A 26,316-nucleotide genomic window follows, 5' to 3' on the forward strand; every position below is an offset into this window, starting at 1 on the left:
CAGCAGCCCCATAGCTGTGCGTTAGTGCTCGTCGGGTATCTTTAGTGCGTGTTATAAGCGAGAAAATACAGTGCGCGCGTTATACATCGGCAGATATACAGGCATCAGGATGGGCGTGAACGTTTTTCACGCCTCGGATCGAGCGGCGCGTACCGACGGCACTGACACGACTGTTGGGCACGGGCAGAGAGCGCCGCATCTCCCTGGCCTCCACTCGGTCCGCAGAGTCGGCAATGCGCGTGCGCGTTGTTATCGTGCATCCATGCGCGCCTTCTCAAGCTATTGTTTCTTTTTCTGTTTCATTTAGTGAAGCGAAGCTTTCCTTGTCTCAATATGACCGCACTTTGCGCGAACGGCTGTTCCGCAAAGTAAATTGAAAGGAAGTAAGAAAAAGTTCACACTTTTTCTTGCGCATCCGCCTAGAGTAAGCCAAGTCGCGTCTTTTTTTCTTTAGTTCACACGCGTAGAAGTGCTAAAGTTATAACGACATGATTTGTTCTTTCAGCTTGTGAACACCGCCAATGAAATGGGGGTAACTAAAGGAGACACAAGCGCGTCGCCTTCCTTCCCGTCGTCCGTTCTTTCATGCCGTTTCGAATACGAACAGATTTACACCACATCGCCCAATCTTCAGTTCTACTGTTGTTCAGAAGTGGCGCCAAGCGGCAGAGACACTCGAAGCCGCGCTCGAAGCCTTCCTTTACCTGTCAAAGTAGACTGACTTGGCAAGAACTGTAATGCTCGCTAGTACGTACAGTATAGTAAACGCTGCCCTCTTTCAGACTGTCCGATAGCAGCTCCGCGAGGAACTATTTCGAACAGACGGCACGTCGACAAGACGAACGCCTCTTTGTCCGCGGTGGCCGCCACGAAGCGGCATTTTCACACAAGCCGAATCGCTACGCTGGTTGCGGGGCTTCGAATGCGACGCTTTCTTTTGCAATCAGTCATGAGCGCGTTTCTCCAGCACCGAGGTCAACGCGTAGGTCGGGACCAGGGTCAGCGCAGACAGCACAGGACTTGACCGCTGCGGTGGCGCTATACACTGGCTCCGACTGCAAGCAGCCTCCTCGCCTGCATGTGGAAGATTGTATCGGGAGCGCACGCTGGACGCTACAATCTCGGAACTATGGCCTCCGAGGTCGGGCTGCGCACACGAAGCGCCCGAGATCACGGAGGCCATGCTCAAACGCTAGACAGTCCCAGGAGCGCGCGTGCAAGAAGCGCCTAATCAACGGGAACATAGCGCTCGTCCTGTCTGCTTCTAGTCTGTCTGTGTCACTTCGCGCTACAATCCAAGATTATGTTCTCGTAGAAAGCTTCACCTTCTTATAGACATGTCAGTTTGGCCGCCACAAGGAGGTCGACGTCCGTCCGAAGCGAAAAGTCGGTAAGAAGTCTCACTGATGCGCGAGTCTCTGGTTTGATGCGCTCCGTAGAACTAACTCTAAATGGGCTGCTTCCAGGACGTCGACTGACTTAAGTCGGCCCGTAAGTTCAAAAGCTGTCTTAATACAATACATACAAGCACGAAAAAAAAAAACGCCAACTTTTTCTGTGGGCTATCACTCGATTTTGATTCCTCTAGCGACACCTACCACATGTAAGGCAGCTACTTGGTCTTTTTTTTGTGGTCAATTACGAGTGCGCTGCGCGTTGAGGACGACGACAAACGGAAAAGAAGGGCGCACAGTCATTCTGTTTAATGCTCGTCCGCAACGCGATACGTTTAAAGCCACGTAACTATAATATTATATAGGTTATAACCATAACCAAATTGCGCTTGACTCATGGAGCTGGAAGCTTGTTGAAGTACTGCTGGACGCGGCTGTTAGCGCTTGGCGGGTACGGCTGGAGTGGATCGATGCCGTGGTATTTGGAATTTCAGAAGTCCACTTGTCATGTGCATCCCTTTATCGTATTACACTCACATGTTGTACATTAACGTTACTGCGTTTTTTACGCGACGCTCATGTCTGCCCTTCGTTCACTCTAGTCCACGTTATCTTTTTTTTTTTTTTTTTTGTGAAACGTACACGCTACAAGACTACCTCGTTACTGCTGCAGTACACTCGAGTGTGAACACAAAATGTTCGTTGCTGCAGCCTCTGCCAGGCGTTCTCTCGCCTTTAGCCACACAGAAGCACAGAATGCTTCTTCAAATCAAAGTTGCCGTAACATTCGCGGAAGGCGATTGCTACTTCGAACGTTTGCAAGACGGATGGTTCGTAAACGGCATTTCTCTGTAGCGACATGCCAACTAGCACGGGTCACTTAGTGGCTGTCGCTGCTCCGGTATGTGGGCCGACGCGGCAAGAGCCGGGGTTACACACGCACTCTCTCGCAGAACACACACACAAAGAGAGAGAGAGAGAGAGAGAGAGAGAGAGAGAGGTAGCATTGAAGCAGCAGCCGGCCAGTTGAATCGTGGTGCGGCGCAGTGTCGGCGGTTGCGCGGTCCCAAACAGCGATGGAGATTGATCTCGCCTCCGCTTTGTGGTGGCGCGACGCGGCGCGGTTAAGGAGCGTGGGCCGCGAAGCCTCTCCCGGCGACGACGACGACCTTGGCGTCGCGCTCGCCCGCTGGTCTGCGAGCGCGCGGCGTCTGGCGCGCGCTGTTTCGTTTTCGACCCGCACTTTCGTGAGAGGCCGGCCTCATCGCGCGCGCTGTGCGCACCGAAAAGCCTTGCGCCGCATTCTCGCGGCCACGTCCCGAAAGACGTTTCCTGTAGCGTGCCGATGGCTGCAAGGCTCCTCTCACACGGGACAACCCAGCGTATAGGTATACGTCGCCTGTATGTATGCACGGTACACGCGTAACTACATAGGCACATCGCTCTGTATGCAAAATTTGGCATTTTCGTATCTTCGGACTCGAAAAGACGCGCGGTATATCTGAGCGCGCTCGAAAAATAAGATCTGCATGCACGCTGAGCTTAAAGTGAGCGAAGGCTTTCTCGTTTTCTCGGTATGCTGTCCACGTTCGGTGTGTCTCTATATACATCCCCGCGAAAGCGCTTATGTTCGAGTAACACAGTTCTGTGTTTAAGTAACGCAGTTCGCCATTGACGCATCTTCAAGGCTAGCTGCGTGGCTCGCTGAGAGAGATGCCGATGCTACTTCCGGGAATTCTCACGCCGTTTTATTCCCGCGCAACTGGTGGCATTAGCGAACGTGCGCTGAAGAGGGGCCATAATGGTTTCGTAGCACATTATCGTCTAAAGCGGTTTACTCACAACGTAAGGGTAGGGCCAGAGATCGAACGCGCCAGTTCATGTCAACGCGGTCACGTAAGGTCGGCCAACCCGATATCCGACTCGACCTGCTCGCGTCGGGTCAACGTAAACGTATACCACTGCCGCTTCCAGCCACGCATTTCATGAGCCGCGCATCGTCGCCGCCGGATGAAAAACAGTTGCGGGACTCCTCCTGTACGGACGGCTCCACTGTAAAACTGACGACGGGCCTAGCTGACGTGGCGCTGCTTCTCTGTTGCAGTCTCATAAGCAGCAGCACCACGGGTTTTTTTTTTTTTTTTTCAAAATCCCACACGGCGTAGGTGGGAGACCCTGCTCGCCAAAGAAGCGAGAGAGTCGCTTGCGAAAGTCCTCCCCCTCCTTCCCCCGAGGCCGCGGCTACGAGCTTATCAGAACTCGCGATGTAGTGCCCTCTTCTGCTGAAAGATAATTTCCCAGCCAGCGTCGCGAGAGGAGAGGTCGGTTAAAGAGTGGAGCCGGGCCACCCAGATCGCAATCGGCTCGCACGCGCCCTCAATGAGCAGAGCCAGGCGTTGTTCTCAAACAATGACCTGTAATGTGACGCAACGCGGCGGTTGGGGGGTAGGGGTTGGAGGTGTTAAGAGAGCGTTTGGGATACGCGGCACTGAAAACAAACGCGACGCAGTGAAAGTTTATATGGTTACGCGGACAAAGCGCATAGCATTTGCTATGGACGGGGCCTCACGAGTCGGCTCGAGCCACCCTCCAAAGGAATACGGCCGACGCTGTGCAACGGCGGAGTGTTTTTTTTTTATTGTTTATTTTTGCGCTTCATCTATGCGTGATCCCACCAACGTATAGTTATAGTAGGGGCATTACAGTCATCACGCTGAATCTTTTCTTACGCAAGAAACACGCATCTGTTTAACCGAGCGATGGCACTGTAAAATAATTTACACCCTTAAAGTGAAAAAGGGTGTAAATGTCTCTATAACTAAAACGTTCAGGGTGTGATTTATATACCTGACACCCTAAGGGCGTGAGTTATAGACATATTTACACCATTTCTAACTTTTAAAGGTGTAAATTATTTTACAGTGAAGTCTCCTCATATTAACGCGCCTACATCGTTTAGGTTTCAGTTCAGTTATATTCGTGAGTGAAACTTCTGGCACTGACTGGTTCTTCACCCTCACTATATAACGTGACAATATTTAGGCACGAGAGAAATAGAGAGATGGGAAAGGACGGAAATGCAGGCAGGTTGTTAATTATAGACTTCGTCCGAAAAGCTAAACCCTCGGGTGTTACACGAAAATAAAAAGCGCGGTCCGATTACGAGGCACGCGTGAAGAGGTGGGGGGAGGGTGTGCTCCGGAATAATTTCGACCGCCTGGGGTTACGCCCAAAGCGTCGCAAACGAGCGCTTTTTTTTTTTTTTTGCATTCCGCCTACATATAGATGCCGCCGCTATATGGGATGCATGGAACCCGAGCCTCCCCCTGCTTAGCAGCGCATATACGCCACAGCCTCTACGTCCCCACGGCGGGTTAGGCTTATTAGTCCACTTTGCCAAGAGAAGAGCCAGGAGTTCAAATTCAGTGCGTGCACCGGAAAATTACCAGCGTTTCTGCGGTCACCCAAGTCGAATTCGGCGCCAGGCGCTATGGCCACTGCATGGCGCGCTTCAGGTATACTGCACGAGACAAAGCCGCCACGTAATCAGCGTGCTTCCATAATGACACAGTGTGGGCCGTTTCGGAATTCCTGTTCTAGTCCGGGACCCACAGACTCGGGTCTATAAAGCCAAGGTGGTCCTCCAAGGATGCATGATCAAGGCAACCTCCAACTGCTCCCAACGAGGGAGTTTTGTGTGGAGGCACTGCCGGGTTACATTCTCAGGCCCACGTGGTGTGTTATAATGAAGCCTTAGTTCCGCAATGTGGACATCTCTCTCTCTCTCTCTCTCTCTCTCTCTCTCTTTCGCGCGCACTGTTGGAATTTTTCCAGCTGCGCCGACTGCAAAACGAAAGTAAACATATTGTTCACCCCAGGTACGGTTACTTCAAGACTTCTAACGCCGTCATAACGAACTCTACAGTTGAACCTATGGGCAAGATGATCGTTACGCGCGCACGAACATTGAAAATCGCAGTCACAAAATGCGGGGAGCTGCGCTGCAACGAGGCGCACGCCTAACTGAGAGCCGTCGTCCCCTAGTCAAGCGCCAGTCGTATCGCAGCCGGCAACATCCACCCCACTGTATACGAGACGCCGTAACCCGACCGTTCCCTCGAAAGACGAAACCAGCGACCCGCAGATATACATATATAAGGGTCACGGATAGGGCAGCATCACTGATTGCTGGGACAGGGGAGACCACGAGGGCATCGCGTGACAGTATACGCGGTTCCCGTCTTCCCGCCCACGGCGATAACGCCAGCGATACAGCTCGTCTCAGCGGTGTCTCTCGCGAGGGTGAAGATTAGGAGGCAAAATTGAAGACGCCAAGGCCGTGTTGCTACGGGGGTATACGTGTCACTGGCGCGATCCGTTCCTCCGCCGGCGTCCCTGCGAATCGCTCCTCCGCAGTAGGCATCCGGCGTGTGGGACCGTTAAACTCGATTCGCTCGCGTTTACAAATACATGCGATTAGTGTCTGCACGCTCGCTCCGCGTGTGCCGTCGCACGAGCTCCTGCTTGGTATGCACACGCGTCACACATCTGTCACCTAAGTTTGTGTCTATGAGTATTTGTATGCATGTATGAGGGTATATTTATACTATACACGTGCGCACGCAAATATGTTCTCGGGGTGGCCATGCGTGCTCGCGTACCCGCGAACGTTCGGTCTGATGTCAATGTTCGAGTCGCGTTCTAGCCAACACCTACTTTCTTACTATATATATATATATATATATATATATATATATATATCAGCTTCATCTGGGCGCGTGTGTGCATGCGCGTATACACGTGTACGTCTCGCGCGTACGTCTGTATGCGCATTTACATGTCCCGTATCCGCCATGCTGCCAGCGGATAGAGGCGATGCATATCCGCTGACCCAGGAACGCTCGGCGACGCGAAAAGAATGTCAACGTTCGAGTCTCCTCGTCCACAACCTCAGCTGAGTTTCGCCTGCGCAGCTTCGCACGTCGGGCTGCTATACGCTGAAGTCGCCTATGTACCTATACCATCGAATGCCCTCCAGCCGGACGCACCTCTTAAATGCGAGACCATATATCTTTGCGCACCGCTACATACCCCCATGGACTTCGGCCTGCTGCAGCTGCCGCGTGTCCGGCCTCCACAACGCTTCGCAAGACGCTCTTCGTTACTCCGAACAAACTTCGGCACACAGAGAACACCGCCTAATAAATGCGACGACGTCAACGGGTCGCACGAAAGAACAACTCACGAACGGGACATCCATGGTTACAGCGGGAACGGCAGACTTTAACATCAATGTGTCCAGTCCCGCAAACAATTGGTTTCGAGAATTTTCACCGCGGATATCAAGTGCTTGGGGGATTCGGATTTAACCTCGAAATGCCGCTTGCGCCAAGGACACCCTGCTATCGGTATGGGCATTCGCACGCATGCACGCGCCGGCGTCGACCGCAGAATGCGAATTTTTTTTTCCCTCCTCCTCTCTTCCTTTCAATTAACCACGGGCCGCGTCGAGCCATCCTTATTACAATAAACGGTTCAATCGATCAGTTCGCGAAGGAGTCATTGGAGTTAGATCCACCCATTAAAGATGTGATACCTATACCGCAAGAAGAGCAGGTATCATAAATGATGCCTTCGTGAGGGGTTTGAGTGCATTTCATACACGTGAGCATTCACAGTACCCCGATATGGCGATCCACGACCGCAACTATAACGAGATGAACGATGATGTAATGCAAGTTTAGTAAAGTGTGTGTCACGGTACGAAAGCTCTCGCGTTAACTTAGACAGTCGTCGTAGATGGGCCCTGCCGGAATTCCTTACGTCTTCTTTTTTTTTTAATATTATTATAGCGAAGAAACGTATACCCGGCGAGAGCCGGACCGGCCCACGCCAAACCACAGGACGGTGGGCAAAGAAAGCAGACCTTAATATATGTTTTTTAGTGTCCACTTAAGCACTCGCACAGCAACGCTTGAAGTGTCGCGGACAATAATAACTGCGAAACGGAACGCCGAATAATTTACTCAGGACGGCGACACACACACACACAAGTGAAACTAGGTCACTTCCTATACACGCGTTGCTTCAAAACGCGTATTAAAGAAACAAACATAATGAAAAAGAATGTAAAATGACGCGGCGAGTGCTATGCAGGAAGCGCAGCAGAGCGGAAGGCTGCGGCAACAGGTAGACCGAGGATACAAATGGCTTCCGGAAACTAATCTTCCACTATCCTCTCTTTCGTTTCATTTCTCTCTCTCTCTCTCTCTCTCTCTCTCTCTCTCTCACTCACACCTGCTTGCGCACCAAGCACTGACTACTCTTTCTTTCTTTCCTTTGTTTCTTTTCTGTGACGACTTTCTTAAGCACTGGTGACAGACACCCGCGGAGAGCGAAGCTTAATCTCACTTCCGTCTCGCTTTAAATTCTACCCCCCCCCAACCCCCGCTGGGTATTCGCGTTTTTCGAGTGCGCCGCCTCATCTTCGCTTCCAGCCGACGGCGTTTCCAATTACGCTTTCGTCGGATCCATTTGTAAGCGATCCCTTTCCTGAACAGATAGCTGACCTGAATTTTCGCGACTTCACTAGACGACCACCTGCCGTGCCTTTTCTATGCAGAACCCTCCAGAGGACATGCCTACGTTGATACAGCCTCCGCGATGGACAGACAGTGCTTCCGAAATCACGCAGATGTACTGCTGAAAAGGCCTAATGCATTCTGATCGACTGATTAGCTGAACGATGTACGGTCACAAAACTTGGTATATATATATATATATATATATATATATATATATATATATATATGTGTGTATATATATAAACGTTTTTTTCTTTCTGTTCCCGTTTCATGGCTATCACAGCATATTCTGTTGACGTTCAAAAATATCGTGGGTAGCTTTAGCAAGAAGATTGATTGATTGATTGATTGATTGATTGATTGATTGATTGATTGATTGATTGATTGATTGATTGATTGATTGATTGATTGATTGCGTTTATCGTGCGAAAGCAACATCGTCGAAAGCGTGAACATCCTCATCGTCCGAAAGCCGGACATTGAGAGACTCCACGTTGAAGTGTGCTCCGGAGTTTTAGATGAGCTGGAGTGCACAACCTGCACATAAATCTACGTACACTGGCGCATTCGCACTCCGCTGCCGCGGTAATATGGCCGTCGCGATCGGAAATCGCACCCGCGACCTTGCGGCGAGGAGCAGACCGCGGTCGCCCTCCCTCCGACGTGCGCACACGCACAACTTCGAATTAAAGCACAAATTCGTGCCGAAAAGCACAAGTGAATCAGCTTTGTTCGTTTTTGTTCTTTTTCTCCCTTTCTCTTTCTCTCTCCCTTCTATCTCTCTCTTTCTTAAGGATTTATGGTATCATAGTTTGTGATTTTCTAACGTTATCCGCGTGGACAGTGTTCCGTAAAGCAAGCGATGCGCCCCTGGAGACATGATAGAAATCGAATGTCGTTTTTTTTTTACGTTTGAGCGACGCTTTCGATCTCACAGCTCTTAATGTTGCGACATCGTTCTGCGTGCTTCTCCAGAAAAACAGACGACGTGGCCACGGATGCCGATACGCGTCGCTTGGAGTACCGTGCACAAGCACCTTAACTGAATGAAGCTGAATATCAGTCCTGCCAATACTGCACACTTTTTGGTGGGACGGTGCGCGTATGCTTGTTATTCCAGACTATACAGGCTGCAAAACCGGCTGCGCAGACAGGGCCGACGGCAGTAGAAAGCGGGAGCAACAGAAGAGGTATGATACGAAGAGGTACACCGATACCGGTGCACATGGTACACCGGTATCGCATCGGCTTCTTGTGCGTGGTATCAAACGATGCTTCTCGAGCGTGAAGTCTCTACCACGCTAGGGGACGATCGGCTTCTTGAGCGTGGTATCAAGCGATGCTTCTCGAGCGTGAAGTCTCTACCACGCTAGGGGACGATCGGCTTCTTGTGCGTGGTATCAAACGATGCTTCTCGAGCGTGAAGTCTCTACCACGCTAGGGGACGATCGGCTTCTTGTGCGTGGTATCAAGCGATGCTTCTCGAGCGCAAAATCTCTACCACGCTAGGCGGCGTGGTTGTCGTTGTCTGGCGCATGAATTCCATACACGAGCCACCACCCAAGTGGCAGCGTTCACCTGAGCAGATGGCTCAACGAGGTTGCGAAAGAGTCAGACCAGAACGGTCCGTTACTATATCGACGCTAAAGAGGACTATGAACTCAAGATGAAAATTACCAAAGTACGCTCTCAGCGAAAGCAAAACGGCCATTCCATGCCGTCAGATGAGGCTTTATAGTCTGAAAAAGACGCGAAAACGGAAGTCCGGTGGCAGGTACCGCCACCGAGAAGTTGCCGAAACGGCTCAACGTGACGTCATGAATTTTGCAGCGTCTACATGTGTATCCCTAATAGTTTAGTTGCTAAAGAAGAATCACGTTGCGTCCAAAAATAACCAAAGACTCGACGCGTTGCAAGCTTTGAGAACATTTCCTGCGCCGAAACGTCGCACGAGGGAAATCACTTTAATATCTGCGAAGTCGCACTGCACGCACCGGCGCTGAAGTTAAAGAAAAAATTTAGAAGACAAAAAAAGAAAGAAAGTTGGGCCTTCGGTTCCTACAGTTTTAGGAAACCTTCTTTTCACCCATAAATACATGCACGTTTCTAAGAACACTTTACAAGTCAAAACTGTTTGATTTAACATTGGTCTTTTAAAGACGACAAGTGCGATAAACGACGCAATTTTACAGCTCATATTCTTTTTTATTTGTTTTGTTTTCTTTCTGCACGAGCTGAAGCGGCCAAAGCTGTTTGCGGACACCGTAAGACGTCGTCTGCGAACATCGTATCCGTGCGGAACTGCCTCTCGAAGAATGGCCTCCGAAACCGGGCTGCGCGAAGGTGCGCCGCCCGATCTCAAAGGCCATGCTCGGAGTCTTTCACTTCGTCTGCCTTCCAGAAAAGCAGCGCTTTTACTACCGCCGCTGCGGCTCCTCTATGTGGAGGCTGTGGCGCCCTGCCGTTGAGCACATAGTCGTGGGGTTCGACTCCCGTCCGCGCCGCGGCCTCATTTCGTTGGGGGCGAAATGACTCAAACACACCTACGCACTCGGATTACACGTATACGCAGGTCAAACAACTTCATGCGAGGACAAAGCTATTCCGAAACACGGCACTACGGCGCCCCTAATAACCCCAACACAAGCTGCAATACTTGAAAAACCATCAATTATTGTCTCGCACCCTTCGGGCCCCAAGAGCAAGACATATCTCATCCCACCCTACACCGCCTGCCGCAAACGTCTGGTTACGCCCCTGGTGCCGACGTCGGAGAAAAACGCCAGGACCTATTTTTGTCGCGGAGGTTAGAAAGAGAACAATGGAGCGCTCGCGAGGAATGCGAGGACCGCGCAATCTGTCTCGTTTTAGTAGCTCGAGACGCGCGCAGATCCTTGCTTTTGTGGGGTGTAGTCTCCCGCTGCCACTGCATTCCAGTGAGTACGTCAAACTTTATGTGCCTTCTGCCTGTTTCGAAAGTTCCGTCTGTTCCCACAGCCGACGTGTCGCGCGATCTTCCAGCAATTTTTAGCCTGGAATGACCAAGCAGGGCTTGGTCAGCAGCCAGACTAACAAAATCTTCCCAGATTTCAAACAAGAACATAATTTCTCTCTCCGCAATTTTCATGTCAGTGGCCGGCGTCACGTGTGTCTAGCCGCCACTTACGATGTCTGGAAGTGACTAACGAAATTGGAACGAGCCATCGAACTACAATAAAGATGTGTACGGCGTGAGTAAGGAATGTCGATGCCATCTCCAGACTATACGGACTTCAACGAGAAACAGCCTACACTGTGCGGCAGCGTTAATTAACCACTAGGGTAGGGAACTGTCTGCCAGGTGCATCGACAAACACAATATAAAGGGCTATAGTAAAAGAAGACGGCATCAATGATGGAATATGCATACATGCCAGAGCTTTCTGAGCTAGCCGTAAGGGGTCACACAAGGCGCCGTGTACACTGGGTAATGCTGCACTGAGAGTGACAGCGGCTCAGCGGGAGAGAGCCGAATTGACGTGTCGAAATGAAGGATCGACCGGTGACAAGCAGTCATGATTCCCACGACGATGTCGCCCTATGCTCTCCTATACGTCTTAGCATGCAAGGCTGAGAAGGGAGACGACCAGCACACGAAGGCAGGTGTTTTGCATCTAACCTGACTCTATTGTTGAAGCAACGCGCGCGCGCGCGCGCAAGGTCGTTCACTCACTCGTCTGGTCGAGGATAGCGCAGCGAAAGACACAGCGGGGGTTGTTTCAAGCTGTGTTTTAAGTTTGACTCGCCATTCTTTTGCACGTTGTGAACCTTTTCTTCAATGCCCGGTCGTATATCACGTCGCCGTTTTTCAGCAGCCATAGCAAACGCATCCCTTGCAAGCGCAGAGGTGACAACAAGGGAAAGAAAAAAGAAATAATGAGGGGGGGGGGGATAGGGGCTGCATTTCGCTGGCAATTGCCATCAGGAGACTCGGAACGCCCGTCTGCTCTAGAAAGAAAATGTGATGCACAAAAGGAGTAAGTAGCGAGGAATAAAGCAACACTGGCCTTGGAGACGCGTGGCGCGCATAACCGTCACTGCTCCTGCGATTCTCGTGGTCGTCCGTTTAGGAATCTGGGACCATGGATACATTTGTCTTGGGCGCTCAAACTTCCTCGCGCACTACTGCAGTATCGCATGGCACCGGTCCAAAACCGACTGCAATCATGGTGTGCGTCTTCTTCCGTGCGCGCACGCAGTGTTTTTTCCCGGCCTTCGCTTCGAGGTATTTCTATTCCTTTGCCCTTTCGTGTGGGGTAGCAAATCGGACTGCCGTCTGCACGTGTCCACGATCCCACCGGAATGCACACCCACCGCCGAACAGAGAACGCGCGTACATCCTCTGTCCAGGCAAAGCCTGTCCTCGTCCCATCCCCGCTGATGCACATTGACCACGACGGGAATGGTGAACTGTACGTTTCAGGGACTATATCTTTCTGTTGCATTCGGTAGAATAAAATTTAAAGAAGTGGGATCGTGGAAGGTCATCTGGTTGGCCTCGCTATGTTCCCTCTTCTAGACTAATTGCTGTAGCTCTTTCTTACACACATAGATGGCGCGACAATCCGTATGTATACTGACTGATGTATATTCACCGCGTCGGTACTTGAAACAATATGAAGCGTAGACAGAGCAGCCACTCGAGTGGTATGATGAAGAGCTCTGGCGCCTCTTCGCAATGCGGAGGCGGTACGCGCCCTCGGAAGCTGACGTGATTAAACGGTTTCGGCCCGCGCGTTTCGGCAGGCTGCGCGTCGTCGTCGGCGCCAGCGCGCATATACTGCACGTCGCGCTCCCACACGGGTCACACAAAAGGGTCGCCGCGCTTCGACGCACACGGAGGCCGCCCCCCTACTGAGCAGCGATCGTCAAGGTTGACGCCAGTCCGTCGCCGGCGGTGCAACCGAGACGCGTTGTCGGCTCACGTCAGACGCAACAACAAAACCAAGGAATCCCGAGGCGGCGAAAGCCGCTACAACCGCCCTGCTGATGTGGCGCGTCGTCTCGGATTATCGTCTGCTGCTTGCAAAACGTTGTTGGCCGTCTACTCTGGAAGGAGCTCAGCCCGATCCACGGTGCGCCACGGGCCCCCGAGCCAAAGAAAAAAAGACGAACTCAAGAGTGGATTGTATTCGAGCTAGTTCGTCTGCTGCTCGCGGCTTTCCTGCCGTCTGCTCTGGAAGGAGCTTAGCCCCCCAACAAGACTCCGTGAATCCGCAAACTCCAGAAAGGCTTAACTACAAGACTGGATTTGCGTGCAAGATATCGTTCGTCTGCTTGCCCATGAGGCCAAGTGTAACAAGACGCTTCACTGTGTCTGCACCAGTGTTTCGTGGATGTCACGGTGTTTCTGGTGCTAATCGTTCCAGCACGCACACGACAGTGATGCGACGTTGACAGTTCAATAAGCGCCGACATACAGGGTGTCCCAGATATCATGCACCACTTGAGGGAAAGCGCAAGAGAACACGAAGGACAACAGAAGTCAACGAAGACGCAGCGCGACTGGCCGCTCGAGGCACTTTGCGTGCATTCGCGGGCTTCTTTCACGCTCGCAAAAACACTTATGTAGCGCGTACTGAGAAACAAAAAGGGGTATCGGAAGTTTTTCATATTGCTCTACAATTGTTTCATTGACATTTCATCTAATTATAATATTTGGGTTGATTAATTATTTAAGACTCATTATGCAATTAGGCGGAATACAAAAAATATTCCCGAGTATCTCCACGCGACAGCAAACAACATTACCTATATATATATATCCACAAATCTACCGCGGCCCACGAAGCACATAATCGAAGCAGTGCACGTGCTTACGTTGCATAATTCCGTAACCTAAGCTCGCTCGGAAGCTCCCCACCAAATCGCATTACTGATATACCTCCCTCCCCACGGGCGTATTGTACAATAGTTACCGTAGAGGAGCGAATAGTCACCGATTATGCGCTTAACTATACGGCGAGCATGCGAAACAGCGGCGATAACTCGTTAGACACGACTGGTTTTCCGCGGGTTAGGCCTCGCATCGATCTCACCCTGAAACTCCGTATCTCCGAACGCCATCTTTTTGGGCGCAGCAATGTCGCGAGTGGATTGGCTGCGGCGCACGCGGCCTGCTAATGGTTCATTTTTGTTTTCTTTCTTTCTCGACGACAACTACCACATTCCTGCACGCAGAAAGTGTAACCGCGAGCTATACAGATGGCCCGATTATACGCTCACCTTCGAAAAACGCAAAGCATTACTGCAGCGGCCGCGTTCTCCTGCACAACGCCTATCGAACAAACAAACACGCATGCAGTGACAGCTACCCGAGAGCTATGCGGTAAAGGTTGTCCCTCGATGCAAAGCCCATTTATCCCCATTGATCTTTCGATTCTCTCAAGAAAAATAAACTTTCCGACAGTGCGACCGGGTAACCCGGATGGTTGTCTCGGACTTTGTTCTCTTGCGAGTCTCTGCTTCTGCGCTTAGTCCGCTCAATAACGGTGCCACGACGGCTTGCATTTCGGGGGGGGAGGGGGGGGATGCAAGAACGCCCGTGTGCCGAGGGTTAAGGAACCCCAGACATGGTCAAAATGAATCCGAAGCTTCTCCCCCCCTCCCCCTTCACTACCGTGTGCCTCATGACCATATCGTAATTTTGGCTCGGCATAATCCCCATGCAGTATTTATTTATTCATTTATCTTCTAATAAAGACGCTGCGTTGCGAAGGTGTAACTACTATCATCTGCATGGCAATGCTGCTGCAAGCGTCTGCGCGCGCATCCGCGTCGTCTGCTCCGAACTGGTGCAAGCACACGACTTCACAGATGTTCGAAAGCTTTTTCTATAACATTTATTATAACGTTTATTGACCAGACTAAGCGCAGAAGCTAAAACAGACAAGAGAGCAAATTTTCAAGACAACTATCCCGGTTATACTGTGGTCACACAGTCGGAAAGCTGAAGTGTCGGGGGTGTATGACCGACGCTTTTGATATCGCAAAAGCGCAACTTGTTAATGCAGTCGAACACCTTTCATAACGAAATTCATGGGGGCCTCCGAAACCACTCGCTCACCACACAGCTCACTATAGAACCGGGACAGAACTATTCCTTCGCTATGCATATAATTTAGTACAGATTACCTTAATTCCTCTTCGCTGTTTACAGTATGAACCCACTAAGGTCGTCGCTGAAACCCCGCGTATATAAACGCCACATTGGGCTGGGTGAGCGCGTATACTACTACATGGAGTGTGCACGCCGTATTGGTAATACGGAGCGTACCTTCTGCAACACTGCGGCAGCGTGTATCCAGACAGAGGCCGCACTCACGTATACGCGCACCGTACGTCACGAAGCAAGGCTCGTCGTCTAAGCAAGCAGGGGCAAAACGCGGGCAGGGGAATGTGTCTGCCGCCCTCCCCAGAGTGAGCGAGGCCCCGTAAATCTCGTCGCGTACACGAGCAGCTACTCGGTATCCCGCTGCGGCGCCGTATAACGCTTTAACGACGCCGGCGACGACAACAACAGCGAACAACGTTAATAGCAACAACAAATAACGCTCCGGCCCGTATAAACACGCCGTTCAACGCGCGAATTCCAGACGTGCGAGCGCGCTGCCTTTTCATTTACGCCTCGTTTGCACGTGCGCGGTATGAGCCCGTCTACTTTTCGTTTTCCTCGCTTATTTATAGTTTTTTCTTTCGTTTCTCTTTTTCTTTGACTCGGAATCTGCTCATTAACGAGCGAAAACAGCGACCCAGAAATGCTGTGTCGCGCATGTTACTGTTCTTTTTTTTTTCTCTCCACATTTTCTTTCTTGTCGTTTCTGCTGCCGGAACGGTATGGGGCGTGCGCCAGAACGGCGACATTCTTTTCTCGACTTTGCCGAGGCATTCGCTACCACAGCGAGGTACGACCTCCGTCTGATTAAAACGCCCGGATGACTTTCTCACTAGATGAGCCTTTCGTTTCGCTAAAAGCTAAAGTAACAGAAACAGATTTAGTCGCATCATAAAGGGCACCTGTAACGCCTTCTTTCGCCACAGGGGTATAATCAACAGAAATTACGAGATAAGAATAAGCGCCACAATTTGGGAATAAAAGGAGCGCCAAGATAGCCAGAAAGGGTGAACGAGGAGGTCCGAGACACACCCCAACATGCAGAGGTAAACGACGAGCACTAACTGCTCAGAAGAGTAGTTATATATATTTTTTTTTCGCCAGCTGGTAATGCACATTTGTGTATATACGGCGAAGTGCCTTATACTTTGTCCCGTCTACAGCGCGCTTTACAGGTGCTCAAATAAGCTGCTCGCCATACGCTACCTTGAGCCTCGAAGAACTGCACAAAGCGAGAAGTATAACAGGTTTTCTTTGTTTTAAAACGAACCGCTTTCTGTGGTTTTCTTGCCCGTTCTTGTGGACGGTGGTTGAACTTTCAGCGTCGATACAAAGGCGCCAACTTTGGCAAAGGTCGCATGCGCTCTCCACCTATATTATCACCAATGCTTTATGCGCACTTTTGTAATGCGTTACCATTAGGAGTGTCAAAGCTGGGTGGGGGAGGTGGGGGGGACGTATGCGTGTGAGGTGTGAAAAGCCGGCCACGCGATAGAGGTAGAGAGGCGAGATTTCAGAAGAGCGTGTATATAAGAAAACGTCATTCTATGCATTGAAGCACAAAAGTAACTGGAACGCCGATGCGTTTCTCTGCGAAGTTCGGGAATAAGTATCTCGAAACTGGAGTCATCTTGAGAATTCGTTCCACGCGGATCCATCGCCTTGCGAATACCACGGCTAGAATATGTAAATTGAAACATGGGCCATAAGGCATTATTTGAAAACTTAATTAGTGATCTTTTGTTAATAGTCGATTATGCAATTTGTGTAAGTAATGTCCGCCTCTTCGAGTAGACCAACTCAGGGACTAGAAATGTGCTACCTACCACAGGCAGCCTTAGAAAAAATTTCGGAAGTGTTCGCTGAAACATCCGGCATGTATATACCAACCATAATTACGAATTATGGTGGTCTGCTTCGGACCACCGTTACTTGCACGTCGCTCCTTGAAGAGGCAGGCCGTGTGTAGAGTAAGCCCCTCAACAACACCTTGCAATGCGGTGAACGCGGTTCAAGTCCTGCATTCGGGACCTCAAAGAGGTGCTACCTAATGCTAACGTATTTCTCTCGCATTTACCGCTTTGTCGCCACTTTTTTTAAGTAACAACTGCGTGGTAAGAACCACATGAAACCGGGTGTCAATGACGGGCGCCGAACATATAAGCCTTGCGCATCCCGCGTGCGATGCTTTCTAGCGGAATAGGCACACGAGGCCACGATGTTGCCCGAGATGCAGACTTTTGTTTGCATCCTAACGTATCGACGGAGCACTTGCTTTGACTTGACTGATTTCCAGGCGCTTTGCTGTGTGCAAACACGCACTGTTCCCTCTGTCCCGCTTTCCTCTTTCTGTTTCCTCTTTCCCTTCCCCCAGTGTAGGGTAGCAAACCGGACGCTCGTCTGGTTGACCTCCCTGCCTTTTCTCTCTTTGCTATCTCTCTCTCTCTCTTACAGCGCAGCTCTTAGGCGCCCGTTCCTGCACCGGCGTGCATCGGCGTGTCCCTCGGCGTAACCGAGCGAACGAGCAGAGCCAAGGACGAAAGGGCGAACGCGGAGCGAAGCGGGGAATGAAATACGGAGGGAGCGAAGAGAGCGCGAGGAGGATAGCGGAGGAGGTGCGGTATGGCGAAAGCGCGAGAAGAAGAGCGTAGTGCCGCGCAAGACGGGCTCTGCGGCGACGACCGCTACGAGATGGCGCCAGAGTAGGGCGCCATCGCATGTTCACCGATGGCATGCGACGAGCACGTCCAAGGATACCAAACGCGGGAACAAAGCGCGGCCTGATTGGAGGTCTGTCCGCGGCGGCTGCTTTGAATCACGCCCACGCGTCACCCACGCGCTGCCTCTCGCGATGTCCCGATTAGCGAGGCAGTCGAGCCCCACTTCGCTCCGTTTGCAACGTGCCGCCATCGCGAAATGAAAACACGCATAGAGCTGCACTCAAATTTCGCATAGGGGAGTATCGTATCGTCGGCGAGTTTTTCTCCATCAGCGACAGACGGCACATGTTTTTTTCTTTTTTGCAAGCGTAAAATTTGATAAAGACGTTTGTGCTGGTTGTACAACTGCATTGCGCCACATAACTTTCTTGAAGGATGGTAAGATTTAAAAATAATATTGTAAAATAATCTATGTATGTACCTTTAGAAACTACGTAGGTTACAGAAAGTGATATCTCCACTCCAACACGGTTTCTGTGAATATCTCCAACGCTGCTCTGTCAATATCTCCTGACGGTATCTCTAACAATGTCTCTATGAATAGGTGTGTCAGTGATTGTGTATGCAATGTATTGTAACAGCATCGCTGAACCATATATAGTGTGACTTTGACATGGAAAGTGTATGTGTAGTGCTTCGCGTCATGAGTGTGTGCGAAATATGCAAGTTCTCTTGGTGTGCATAAAAAAAAATGTCATTCCTCTTTATGTACAACAGTTTTGTGTACGAAACTTGGGCAGAGACACTTAAAGCTGCTTACGTGTGGGGATGCGAACGCGCGTTATAAATCCCACCTTTCCTCTCCCCGTATTTACATTAATCGAAAAATGCTCCTTGCCTTCAAATGTATTTCGGCGACGCGACAATTCGATGGTAAAACCTGCCAAAAAAAAAACGGAAAAACACTGCCAGGCACGAAACTCTCCAATAACTGAAGAATGAGAAAGCTCGGCAGCATGTTACACTCCTGTAGCACGTATACGTGAAGGCGAAAGCCTCAGCTGCACACTTGGTAATGCGCCGTCTCGCATCGTCGCGTTGCTGCTTTCGCAGTTCGGCTTCTTCGGCTCGTTTTCGACGCTTAGCTGCGGCTTCGCGCGCTCGCATAGCGGGACCAGATTCGCGCCAAGAACGTTTCTCTTCGACATTACGTTGCATCCTACCAGCAGCGATTGAAACGTACGCTGCTCTGTATGTTATATGAGTTATTTCAATGAATTCATGCACTGTTCGCTTCACTTTGCTGAGCGCTTGTAGCCTCAGCTTTACGCGGGCATGAGCCATTGCATCTTTTGCTCGCTTGGGGGGGGGGGGGGGGGGGGGGGGGGGGGGTATGAGCCGTTGCTGCTAATGATAGTTTTTGCACCATTGCGCCGGACGACGCAGTCTAAGCAGTAATGGCGACGTCTGTTCGTGTTGGAAACTCAAACAGATAACATAATAGAAACGATAGCGCCGTGATCACTACAAAGACCGTTTCTCTCTCTCTTTTCGTCATTCGCCTGATTAGATCCTCTCGTACACTTACACACGCTCTCGCGCCTCTGTTCGTTTCGATACATAGCACGCTAATCTTTCAAACATGCGTCTGCAACATTTCTGCACCCCCTCACCCTTCATCCCCCTTTTCATTTCTTTTTTTGTCCTATACACATCTTGTAAACCGACACGCCCCCTGCCGGTAATCCAACCATTTACTGCGACCCAGTCAGGGGGCGAATTAATGAAGGCCGACAGGCAGAGCCATTACGATCATAAATGGTGAACAAGGAGAAGCAAAATAAGAAATAAGCCAGCAGAACGTGAGGAGAGAAATTGCCCACAAGTGACTTGTCAAATCGCGGACTGCATACACGCGACACCGGGAGAGAGAGCAAGAGACCTTGACATTAAAACGCCCTCGCGAATATGGAAAAAGCGGAGATGCGACGTGGCAGCCGCATAATGACCCACGGAACGCGATACGGCGCACGCACTCGGTGATTTCTCACGAGGCCTTCGGAAACACCCCGACCGGCTGTCTCTTCTTTCTTTCGTTTTTCCCCCCTCTCGCTCAACAATTATCCTCCCCCTTCATTCTCTTCCATAACATTTATCTTCCTCTCTCTCTCTGTTCGTTTCCCTGATGCTTTTCAACGTAAGCGCGAGCGAATTATAACACGCGTGAAACAGTAAACGCTCCATCTATGGGCGCACAGCAGCCGTGCGAGGGGGTGGGGGGGGTGGGGGGGCTAATCGACCCGTTTCGATGGCTTTGCTTTATGACAAACTGTGGCACTAAGCGCAATATGAATACCACGAAACGCAAGACCCCCCACCTCCACTGACTAACGAGCCCAGCGAGGGCATGAAAAAAGAAAGAAAAAGAGAGAGAGAGAAAAAAAGTCTAAATGATCATTTTGGTATCGAGTTCGCTATTCATGCGCCGCCTTCCGCGCAATCCCTCCGCTTCTCTAGTGAATCGCATACGCGCGTTGCGTTCAGGCACCATGAACGCATGATGACGTACGATGACGTCACATACTATCAGCGTAAATTCACTTTCCGCTGGTTTAAACTCCACGTCTATAACAACTGTCCGCGCACCTCTACGTTAACGCTGAGTACATTTTTCTAGCATTTAGCCGTCGGTGCAAGGAGTCATTCCGGTATTACCATAGATGTCCAGGACGGAACACACAAACCAGTTCAAGTTCACTCCAACACTACAAATCCATAAGCGCGCCACCCGATATATAAGTGTGCAGCAGCACTTATCACAAACGCTGATCTGTATCCCGCGTTTACCAAAAAGTATTTCAGAATATGTAGGCCTTGTGCTACAGGTGACTCGCTCAACACGGTAGACTATAGAACATCTACTGTGCTACTGCCCATCTTTTGAAAATGAAAGACACGACCTTTGCACAGCTCAAAATAAGTTAGATAGAAAACCTTTCACCTTGAACAAGATCTTGGGAGTATGGCCTCGCATATCGCAGCTACAAAAGGCCACAAAACGCGCTGCTGCGATTTTGTAAAAGCTGCCGGAATGAGCGGCGGTCTGTGACCCGGACTGAGTGACCGTAAGTGATATAGAGCCGAAAGCGGTTACCACGTCGGGATTACGAACAGAGCACTTTCTTTTCTTCTCTTACTCACCCCCCCCCTCCCCTCTTACTTTCCTACCCCCAGTGACAGGGTTCAGTCCTGGTCAACCTTCCTGCCTTTCATTTATAGTTTCCTCTCTCTCTCCCTGTATATATTCGCTTGCACGATGTGCGCGCGCGCGCACACACACACACACACACACACACACACACACACACACACACACACACACACACACACACACACACACACACACACACACACACACACACACACACACACACACACACACACACACACACACACACACACACACACACACACACACACACACACACACACACACACACACACACGCGCGCGCGCGCGCGCGCGCGCCCTTGTAAGTTTTTCCATGCCCCCTCTACATCCAACTCGGACCGGCTTCCCACAATTCACGCACACTTTTTTTTTTCACTTTTCCACTTCTAATGTTGACGCATTAAAAAACATGGCGACGCCACCTTCAAAGTTGCCGCGACATGCTGTGACGTCGTTGCAGTTTGAAAACATGTGCTTGAGACTGCATAGTCAAGAGCTTATCGACGAAGAATTATTGCAGTACGTTCGAAAGCAACGATAGTGTGAGGCTTTACAGCGAGTCCTGAAAACAGTTTTTTTTTCTGTCCAAAAGTAACCTACACGCGCTACGATACATTAAAAATCTTATTTAATAATGGAACCATAGTGTACCAGCGCTCTCTTCTGTGCAAACTAACAGTGCTCTGCTCCGGACCACAGTTAGGTGGACCTCGCTCCTCGAAGGGGCAGGACGTGTGTCGCAACGCGGTGAACGCGGTTTAAATCGAGGATTCGAGAACTCGAACAGGTGCGACGTAATGCTATCGCATTTCTCTCGCGTTTACCGCAAAATCGCCAACGGACTTTTTTTCTTTTTTCTTCTCGCGCGCGGTACTCGAGAGGCGCCCTTCGATCGGAATTAGTACTCGTCGCTTTCAAAAACGTAATACTGCGCAGATATTGCCAGCGCAGTGCGTAAACTCTCCATGCGCACCAAGCCCACGCAGTGTACTCGTTTCTCCGCAAGGTTCGCCCCCCCCCCCCCCCCTCTCTCTCTCTCTCTGTCATGCGCGAAATGAGTGAGCCCAGTGCCTGCGCTGCGTAATAGTTCCCAGCGAGGCGTCGTCGGTCGGGCCATAGCACGTAGCTATACTACGGCGGCGCGATATCGGATGCGAGCCACACGCAGTATAAAAGGCTGCAGCAGCAAAGGCTCATCGGGTGGCGCGCCGCGAACCGGACGCGTTCGTCGTCGTCGTCGCTTGGCCCAGATTGCAAATGATGCTCGCGCCACGCATCCGCCGATGCGCGTTCGCCCCGTGCGCGCAGGTCCCCGCAGAAACGCCGTACACGCGCTGCCCGAGTGCAGTGCCCGCAATGCTTCGCAACCCTGACGTTGAATACATCTCACGCTTCAACCGCGTCGGCTTGGGGCGAATACGCGATGTAATGAACGGACGACCGAGTATACCTGGGGGTCCGTCCCGCGCCCGTGCAATGTTACGGTACTTACTGGCAGATAACTCATACGTGCAGTGACTTGCTTTTAGTGCCGTGCTTTACGCTTCATCTCCTCTTCGCTCTATGCATTTTATTTCTGCGTAGAAAGAATGCATTTGAAGTAGCGTGTGGGTATAGGATCTTGATGTATATACTACGAGAATTGCCGTACATCTATGCCATATGGAACATGCCGACCGACCGACCGATTGATTGATTGATTGATTGATTGATTGATTGATTGATTGATTGATTGATTTTATACACCGCTCAGTGATGTTCCGGAAAAAGAAAATACCGTGCCAACCGGGAAATATACGTCGAAAAGTTTTCTTTTTTTTTTTTTCGAAAGAAAGAACAGCTAAAGTCTCCCCTCGTTTTATGCAGCGGTGTTTAGCATATTGCCAACGGTCGTTTGGTCAGGCCAAGGTCAAGGGTCAAGCTATACACCGGCCAGACCTATATTCCGGTTCGTAGGGTTAAGGGTTCCCGCATTCTGCCAATATACTGACCAAAGTAGGGACCGAAAGTTTATAGACGACACATTCAAGATTCAAAACTTCTTCCGATGTCCCATGTATAGCGGGAAAGCCACAGACTTCCATTACATATGGTACATGCTTTCGGGCAGAAAGAAAAAATTTGTTGTTCTCGGAAAGCCACGCTTACCCAGACGCGAAGCACGAAGAAAGCACGAAAGCAGAGGTTAAGCGGTGCCATTGTCTCACTGGATGACTTCCTGTCATTGTTACGCAACCACAATTAAAAGACCGCGCCGATCGACCGCGCTGCCCGCTAGATAAATGTTCACGCCTGTCACTGCGCGGTACACGATGGCTTCGCTCCAATAGCCGCGACCTAGTTATCCCTTTCCCGTTCGGAATACGCTGTTCTTGTATAACTTTTTTCTTTTTTTGCGATGTTACTTACGCTTCAGAGTTGATGGTCAGTTTTGGTCCAGCGATGCCGGGTGTATATATAACCAGGCTTGCTAAAGCTCAATCAAAACTTATATCATTTAAACTAAATTCTGAGGTTTTACATCCCAGAAACACAATCCGATTATGAGGCAAGTCGTACGGCAGGGGAGAGATGCCGGGTTAATTGCGACCTTTAACGTGCCTCTAACGGAAGGCACGCGAACGCTTATTGATGTCGATGGTTATCCCATCGGAATGCCGCCGGAATCAGGCCCGCAACCTTTTTTTCTCCTTCCTTTTTTTCCTTTTATTTTCTTTGCAGACAGCACAGCAAACGCAATAGCCACTGAGCGACCGCGGTGGTTTCAATTAAAATTTTAATATATATATATATATATATATATATATATATATATATATATATATATATATATATATATATATATATATAAGTGTCGACCGTTGGTGTGTTACATATATTGCCTCTACTCTTGTCCTCGTATTCGCTCGGCTCCGTTCACGAGTTCATTATAGTGCTCAAGCTCTACCGAATATTATACACTCTTAGACCCTGAGAGAAGTTTACACCTTTGAGGGTGCAAGTTTGCCACACAACAATAATCGTCATCTGTCTCGCCCGCATTTCCTTTCTTGAAAATGCTGCGCTCGTTACTTTCCTATCGAGAATGCTCTGTCATGCTGACAACGCGCATGCCGTTCGTGACTTGGAAGTACCGGGCTCGCAGCGTTAAAGAAAGGAAATGCGGGCAACCCTTATGAAAATGACTGTTGAAAAGTTGTTAGCATATTGTTGACGAATTGTTGACTCAATAGCCTTTCAACAATACCTCAACAATTATTGAAACCACAGGCAATAATTCAACAGTAAAGTTGTTGGGCAGTTCACAACAACAAAGTCGTTGACTAAATTCTGTTGGTATATTGTTGAATGGTATTGAGTATTATTGAGCCATTGTTGAGCAGTTTTCAACAATAAAGTCATTGACTAAATTCTCTTGATATATTGTTGAATAGTATTGAGTATTATTGAGCCATTGTTGAGTAGTTTCCAACAATAAAGTCGTTGACTAAATTCTGTTGATATATCGTTGGATAGTATTGAGTATTATTGAGCCAATATTGAGTAGTTTTCAACAATAAAGTCGTTGACTAAATTCTCTTGACATATTGTTCAATAGTATTGACTATTGAACCATTGTTGAGTAGTTTCCAACAATAAAGTCGTTGACTAAATGCTGTTAACTTATTGTTGAATAAAATTGAGTCACGAGCAATATTGAGTTTCGAAGTACATGTGAAAAACACACGCACATATGCATGTGTGCGTCTTTTGCACATATATGTTGCTTTACTGATCACTTGATCACCATTGCATATATACAGGGTGTTGTTTCACGTTACTTGAACCATAGACGTATATACACGTGTTTCAGCTAACTTTACTCAGAGTTTAAAAATATGCCGATGCACCATAAGACGATGTGACCAAATGCATGTTGCTCACTCTTGCACGCGTCACGCTATTCTTGTATTTTTCCTAAGTAGTTAATTAGTCAAGAAAATTAGCCATTCTGAAGGAACAAAGTTAGGCGAAAAATTCTAATTAGAAAGCTCTAGAGCACTTTGCAAAACGTCCTATTAGGCAATTTCTCACTTTCTATCTATTAAGTGTTAGTGTTTTTCAGCTTACTGCGGATGCCCGTGAAATAGAAAAAATATCACCTGACATATCCGCTTGCGCGCCGTGCTTGCAGCGCTCCCAAACGAGCATACCATCGAGCAGGGTGTGTTGCCGCTTAAAAGGCGACAGGGCAGTGACGAAGGCGTTGGCTGTGGTATTGACGCCAGCGACGTGCTTCCCTCGCTGCGGTTCAGCAGACGGGTGTTCACACCGCTTAAATGGTATGTTTTCGTTTGTGCGCAGAAGGCTTAGGAGCAGTGCAATCACGACCCGCAGGCGGGCATATGTCACGTGGTGCTTTTTCTATTTCGCGAGAATCCGCAGTAAGCTGAAAAACAATAATACTTAACAGATAGAAAGACAGAAACTGTTTATTCGGACGTGTTGCCAACAGCTCTGCAACTTTCTAATTGGAATTTCTTTCCTAACTTCCTTGCTTCAGAAGTTGGTTAATTATGCTTGACTAATTAGCTAATTAAGCAAAAATACACAAATAGCGCGACACGCTACATACCAAAGGGAGCAACATGCATTTAGTCGCGTCGTCATAGAGTTTACACTCGGCCTAAAGTTAGCAGAAACACCCTGCATATATATATATATATATATATGCAGTTTCAGAAGACAAACGTCCCTACAAGCAGTGACAAACAACCGATGATTGGACGCATCCTGCATTTCCATCGGCGCCCATTATAAGGGGCCAGTGCCCTGGCTGTGTGTTAGGAAACGGCATTGCATGCCTCCATGTTAAATATGGTCAAGGTGGCGGAGAATGTTAACAAAATTCAAGTCTGGGGTTTGACGTGCCAAAACCACGCTTTGATTATGAGCCGCACCGTAGTAAGAAACGCCATATTTATTTTTGCCATCTGGGGTCCTTTAACCTGCACCGAACGCACAGTACACGGTCGTTTTTGCATTTCACCCCAATCGAAATGCAGCCGCCGCGGCCGGCATTAGATCCCAAGCACTCGGGTTAGTAGAGCAACAGCTCAGCCACTATGTCACCACGGTGGGTGCGGCGGAGAAAGGAGTGAACATCGTTTTTTCAGAGTGCGTTTCGCTTACCCGTTAGCGCGCTATACAGAACGAAACGAAAAGCTTGGCCGATATGTACGACATGGTGCTCATATTTCACATGGAGGCCAAATTCTTTTCTGTGACCTAGACGGGGTGCTGGCGAATGTGTT

General features: G+C 49.6%; 1 protein-coding gene across 1 annotated transcript in view; it reads right to left on the bottom strand.

Moving 5' to 3' along the window:
• Positions 1-26,316, bottom strand: part of LOC126548698 (uncharacterized) — a 219,443-nt gene that overhangs the window by 71,978 nt on the left and 121,149 nt on the right. The window lies entirely within an intron of this gene.

This window comes from Dermacentor andersoni, chromosome 3 (assembly GCF_023375885.2).
Source record: "Dermacentor andersoni chromosome 3, qqDerAnde1_hic_scaffold, whole genome shotgun sequence".
Classification (NCBI taxonomy): domain Eukaryota; kingdom Metazoa; phylum Arthropoda; class Arachnida; order Ixodida; family Ixodidae; genus Dermacentor; species Dermacentor andersoni.